Source organism: Ochotona princeps, chromosome 10 (assembly GCF_030435755.1).
Source record: "Ochotona princeps isolate mOchPri1 chromosome 10, mOchPri1.hap1, whole genome shotgun sequence".
In the NCBI taxonomy this organism is placed as follows: domain Eukaryota; kingdom Metazoa; phylum Chordata; class Mammalia; order Lagomorpha; family Ochotonidae; genus Ochotona; species Ochotona princeps.
Window position 1 is genome coordinate 58,039,930 of NC_080841.1, and position 6,307 is coordinate 58,046,236.

General features: G+C 36.6%; 1 long non-coding RNA gene across 1 annotated transcript; it reads left to right on the plus strand.

The window, feature by feature from the left end:
- Positions 1-954: 954 nt before the first annotated feature.
- On the plus strand, positions 955-6,072 carry LOC131481307 (uncharacterized). Its single transcript, XR_009246218.1, has 3 exons — positions 955-1,070; positions 1,578-1,617; positions 5,987-6,072. It is a non-coding gene; the product is annotated as an uncharacterized LOC131481307 (long non-coding RNA).
- The last annotated feature ends 235 nt before the right edge of the window (positions 6,073-6,307 follow it).

Here is a 6,307-nt window from a genome sequence, read left to right on the forward strand (position 1 = left end):
TATATGTTAGATAAGGTCCCTGAACGGTAGTGCAGCTCTTGCTGCAACATTCATCAAACCAAACCTTAACTACTTAGTTTTGTCTCCCTTGAAATGGCAATAACAACTCTTTTCCTGGGGGTAGGAGATTGGGGTTAGGTTATAAAAGCTATCTTCAAATGAACATTTTATTTATGCTGTTTTCCTTGAGCCTAGGAGAGGTTGGAAGTGTTGAAAACTATTCAGGACTTTATGCCATCTGCCCTTATTTCATATGTTCCCTTGTATGAGTTGGAACAAAGGAGTGGGCTGGATGGAATTAAAGAATGTGTGTGTGTGTGTGTGTGTGTGTGTGTATATATATATAAAGTAGTGATCAAACGCTGCTGATAAGGGAAGCCAGTGTGCTCCCGGGTGATGTGTGTATTCAACTCCAGGCTGACTCCTCTTATGCTAATACAGCCAATTTCCTCTTTTATTTCATTTCTGGAGCCTGAATCTGCGATCTCTGATAAGGTTCCCAAGGATACCGCCTTCACTCACAAACCGGGAGGTGGAAGGGGGGTGGATGATGGAGATGTGTAACTCCGAGAGAGCACTACTGGATGAATAATTTAAAGCTCCGCCCGGAGATTTGAGGCAAAATGCGGAGATAAGAGACACCACAGGGTCTTCTCTGTTTATTCAGAGCTTCATCTTCCAATGACAGCTGACCTCCAAGGTCAAGGGCATGATGGGAAAAGAACCGACAGTGGGAAAAGGTACTGCATCCCAAAAGAACGTAATGTTTTGCATTGTGTCAAATAGAAAATTGATCTTTTTATTTAACTACTCTTTTCTTGTTATTCATGAATGGAAAACCAGTGATTGACGGAACCCGGCATAAGTCACAACATATTCCCATGATAATGAAACAATCTCATAAGCTTTGTCTCAACAACTTCAATCGAAATTTTTTTTTAAGCAACAACAACAAAAAAGTTAAGATCAGAATTTGCTTCAATTGAACACTGGAAGTACTTAACCTCAGACCTTAAAATACAAGCACAGTATCTCGGTTCAAAGACCTTTTCCTCTTTCATTTCTGTCAGGTAAAAGGTTTGTGTCCTTGCCTCCCTATCTTTTAAACTTTGCACAAAAAAAGTCTCCGTGTTTTCTCCTCATTACATTTCTTTTCTGGAGCCTTGCATAATCCCTTTTGCAGGCTCATACAACATTACATATATTTAACCTAATCAAATCTATGTGTTTTCTCGAGTTTGCTGCCTGAATCTAATAATTCTTTTTAGTTTAGAAAATGTGAAGCCATTTGTCCGGGGTAGAATAGTGTTGTTAGTTTTAGGATCTTACAAATTCTGACAGTAAGACATGCACCTAGGAAAGCTTTGGTCCCTATTATCAAAACCTTCTGCTGGGTCGCTCCTATTTGTTTCAATAGACCACAACCATGACCTCCAGAGAGAGAGAGGCAATGTCAAATGTTTCTCAGGGCTGGTTTGCATTTCCTTCATAGGCTTAAACTGCTGTTTCTGCTTTCCTCTGTTTGAACGTTACCCATGTTTTCATTCCTGGGCAATCATACCTTTTATCTTTTTTAGATAAACATGAAAACATATGAAGGTCACTGCCGGGTGAGAGGTAAGATGTGCGTGACTGCCACCCAGCCGCACCGAGGCTTCCCTCCCTCCCCCTTCCTTAACAAACACTCCTTGAAGGTTTCAGTGGAGTGAAACAAGTTCTGAGTATGATTCACAAGCTTGCCATGGAGAGTGGCAGTACAGGTTGTCCCTCCAAGGGACCCATTAGTGTGGCGCCAGCCTGCTTGGTTTGCAGTATGCACTTTGCCCATGTCTCTCCACCCCCCTTTTTGGGGGAGAGGTCTAACATTCCTGTTTTATATTCAGAATCTATTACAGCGAATGCAAGCTGAACTGTATTTTATTGCTTCCTGGGTGCATTTTCTGCATTTTTTGCTGAAATTTAAAGGTAGTCACCCCAGTTTTTCTTGGCCTTACCTTTTTCTCTCTTGCTCTGCTTTCTTCTGAACACTAGGAAAAAAGACGGAGATCATTCAAGTGACCCCCGAGTTCCCAATTAAAATGGGCCCTGGACTATTGCTAAACACATGACCATATGAATTTTTGGTTTGTCTAATAACGAATTTTTGTTTTGACATTGAGCAATGCTGTTTTAAAAGTGTATAACTTGGAGTAGCCAATAGTGAGAATAGCATGTCTGTTTCTTCACAATTGCCTCTTTGGTGAAAAATTGCAGTTATGTTTGCTTCATAAATCAACAACTTTCTCTATCCCGTGAATATTCTCAGTAAACCATAAAGAAACATTTCAGAACATTTACTAAATGACATTACTAAGTTATGTTTCTAACTTTATACCTCTATACCACAATAGGTTATGTATCACATATATGTCTATGAAATACAATCAATGTATTCTAAAATGTGGATTTAGTTTTAAAATTACTACTATTCAAATGATGTAAGTCTTTTCTTTATCCCCCCAATGCCATCCTATGTAATTACTTTGTTTTATCTTGAAAACAGAAAGGGATAATACAAGGAAACTCAGAATTTTCAGGTACAAGTGATACTGAAATTTAAAGATTTTCAGTTAAATAATAAAAAAAGACCTTAGAACAATAAAGAGCCCACAGAATAAGAAAAAAAGGTAGTTTTTAGGAAGTGTACTGCTATTCAATAAAATAACTGGCTTTTGAATAAATGTATATATTAATCATCATCACCGATTATGACTAGGGGAGTCATTGAACATACTATATTTCAAAACTTTTAAAAAGATGTTTAAAAAAATACCCTGGCAAGGTCAGAACTACTTCCTCCTGGGCCAGTGGTCTTTACACTCTAGAATTTGAAAATAGTTTTGTGGATATGAGTTTCTGAAAATCACCACTTTTCAAAAAGTTTCTATATTTGTAAAAGGGTCAGAATTTATTCAAGATATTTGGCCTTACAATATTGCTTCTGATTCCTCAATTTCAGGAATAATATAATTCTCTACTTAAAGTACACTTTGATTAGACACTAAGGTCAAATGATTCGTTATATTGATGAATGAAATGAATGAAAAGGTTCAATTAAGTATCAAGTTTAAGGTGCTTCACTTGTTCACAAAATTTTGAACAACAACATTTTTATTATTTCTGAAAAATCTGAGAACATGATGAATAACTGGAAAAATTAGAGAAAAACAGAAAGAAACACAATGTATTAACAAGCATTTATGTTTAGATACTTTCAATTTTGAAAATAAACAAAGGTAAAGTAAAATGGTATCAAAATAACAACCGTTTCCATTGCTGCAGAAATGGTATTGAAATTAGCTTACAATAGGAGAACTAAATTCAAGACCATTGTTAGAATTTTATATATTTAGTGAATTTTCTTAGGTTTTGTTTGTTCATTTATTTGTCCATTTTAAAGTAGAAAATCCCAGGGCTTTAGGAATTGATTTGCCCAGGACAGCAAAGTTAGTTTTTAGAAGACATGGGTAAAATAACTGCATCTCCTCTCCTTTCCCATACAGACGTGGAGAAAAGTGGGAATTGGTACTCCAAAAGTATCTACAGGGAATTTTCTTTCAACTGAAAGATCTTCTTGAAAATGGAAATGGATATTCTCTCCTGCAGTGGCTTTTCCCACACATAACTATCTTTTGAAGTGAGTTTTAAATACCCAACTGGTTAGATAATCTATACATTCCTCTGAAATCATAATCTCTCTTTTTGAGTCAAATCAACAATCCTAACATTAAAACAGTGTGATTTTTAATTAACCAGTAGTTTATTATTTTTAAGACTTACAGAGTCATTGAATTTATTTGCAGAACTATATATGTAGATATTAATAAAAATTAAAACAGATTTTGAGAATAATAAAGTTAGTAAGAATAAATCCTGTATTTTCAATTGATGCATAATTTATGTTCACACAGACTTCATTTTTTCTTTAAAGATTTATTTATTTTCATTGGCAAGTCTGATACACAGAAAGGAAGATCTTCTGTCTGATGATTCATTCCCCAAGTGACCGCAACGGCCGATGCTGCACTGATCTGAAGCCAGGAGCCAGGAACTTTCTCCAGGTCTCCCATGCAGTTGCAGGGTCCCAAGGCTTTGGGCTGTCCTCGACTGCTTTCCCAGGCTACAAGCAGGGAGCTGGATGGGAAGTTAAGCTGCCGGGATTAGAATCGGTGCCCATGTGGGATCCTGGAGCTTTCAGGGGGAGAACTTTAGCAGGTAGGCAATGGTGCCAGGCCCTCACACAGACCTCTTAATGCAACTTTTAAGGATATCAATCCAATGTAGAAGATTCTTGATATTCAACCATTACTATTTGTAGGTTTCTCACAATACAGATGTTTTACTAAATGCAAAAGTGGAAACTCTTTTACCTCACCTTTGGGAAGATTAAAAATAGGGTGTTTAAACATTAAAATGGGGAGTCCCACATTCATCTCACCCTTTTCATGTGGAAACGAATCTGCATGTCCAGATTATACTCTGTTTCACCTCCTTTGGATAAATCAATTCATACATAAGATCAAATTCAGGAGTGGCTTTCCTCTGAACTCTTCAGGTTTTGTTTAAGATTTGATAATGAATTAAATCTAAGAGTTTAATTATCCAGGTGTATCTATTTTTAAACACATGTATAAACTAATTTTTTAAAGAATCTTACAGGTCGGGCCCAGCGTGATAGCATAGCAGCTTAAGTCCTTGCCTTGTGCACACTGGGATCCCATATGGGTGCTAGTTTATGTCCCTGTGGCCCCGCTTCCCATCCAGCTCCCTGCTTGTGGCCTGGGAAAGCAGTCAAGGATGGTCCAAAGCCTTGGGACCCTGCACCCACGTGGGAGACCCGGAAGAGGCTCCAGGCTCCTGGCTTCAGATATGCTCAGCTCCAGCTGTTGCAGCTGCTTGGGGGAGTGAACCATTGAATGGAAGACCTTTCTCTTTCTCTCTTCCTCTCTATAGATCTGCCTTTCCAATGAAAATAAAATAACTCTTAATAAAAGAAAAGAATCCTACAGGTCATTATCGATACAAGTATATTTTTATTCTTTGTTAGTATTACAAAATACTGCTTAGTAGGGAGTCATGAAATATTCTGCATGCAGTTTGAGACCAGATTAATATCCTAATTCATTTATTGAAAAGTAAACAAAGATACTGTTTACAATTTTGTTCTTCTTAACATTCATCTAGCTGCAATACTTAGTTTTCCTTGCATGGAATATGTTATTAAAATGGTAATTTTAGAGGCCAATAGATCTGAAACAGTGCATTCCATTTAAGGTTCCTTTTTTCCTTCATGTACCCCCAACACTCTGGTTCTTTTTGCTTGAAAGAGGAAAAGTCGCATTGTATTTGATTAGCTTCTTTAAACTACTGCTTTTTGTTACAAAACAGAGATCAGCAGTTGTTTCATAAATTTTAAAAATAAAATCCTCAAAATAACTAGACTTTCTTCAGGTACAAACCCCACTATATGTTTTTTCAGTTAAGTTGTTGTAAGTTAAGTCAGAGTATTAACTGAAACCATAGTTTACCTCCCAAAAGATGTTTCCAATTTTATTTTTTCCCACAATTGGCAGGATAGTGCCTAAAAAAATGCTTTAACCAATCTTGAAGAAAAATAAAAAGCAAGTGTACTTCAGTTACTTTTCATTAAGTAGCATGAAAACTTACTTCTTCCATTTAATTGTAGGTGACTTTAAAGAGGCAACACCTTATAGATCTGAACTATATCCAGAATTGGGCATTGATTTTCTCTGATGTAACACTTCTAGGTGAGTCCGTCACTGGACCCTCATTATTCTTGCAGTACAAAATGCAATGGGATTGCTGGAGCCTTAGGATTTGGACTGTATTCCTAAGTGATCCCATCCATTCTTCTATGATAAATGACTCTATATCTGCATATATTCTGTAAAAAATAATTGTGCTTCATATTCTCTCACTTATTCAGAAGTCACTTGCGTTTCACACTCTCGATCGTTGGTTCTGGGCATTGCATCGTTCACAGCAAATGCTCTTCAAAGTTAAGTGATGTGATCGTTGATCTTGGGACGTCTCATTGGTTGTGAAACACACCTAGAAAACGCCTTGTAAGTATATTACACAAACTTTATTGAGTATTATACAAATAGTGCACATTTTAGAGTATCTTGAAATTCTAACCTATTTTAAGAGTATGCATTATAAAAAGCACATCATATGGCTGCACTCCATTTTATTTTTCTGAATATTTATTTTATGTTTATTTGAAAAACAGTTACAGAGCGAAGGA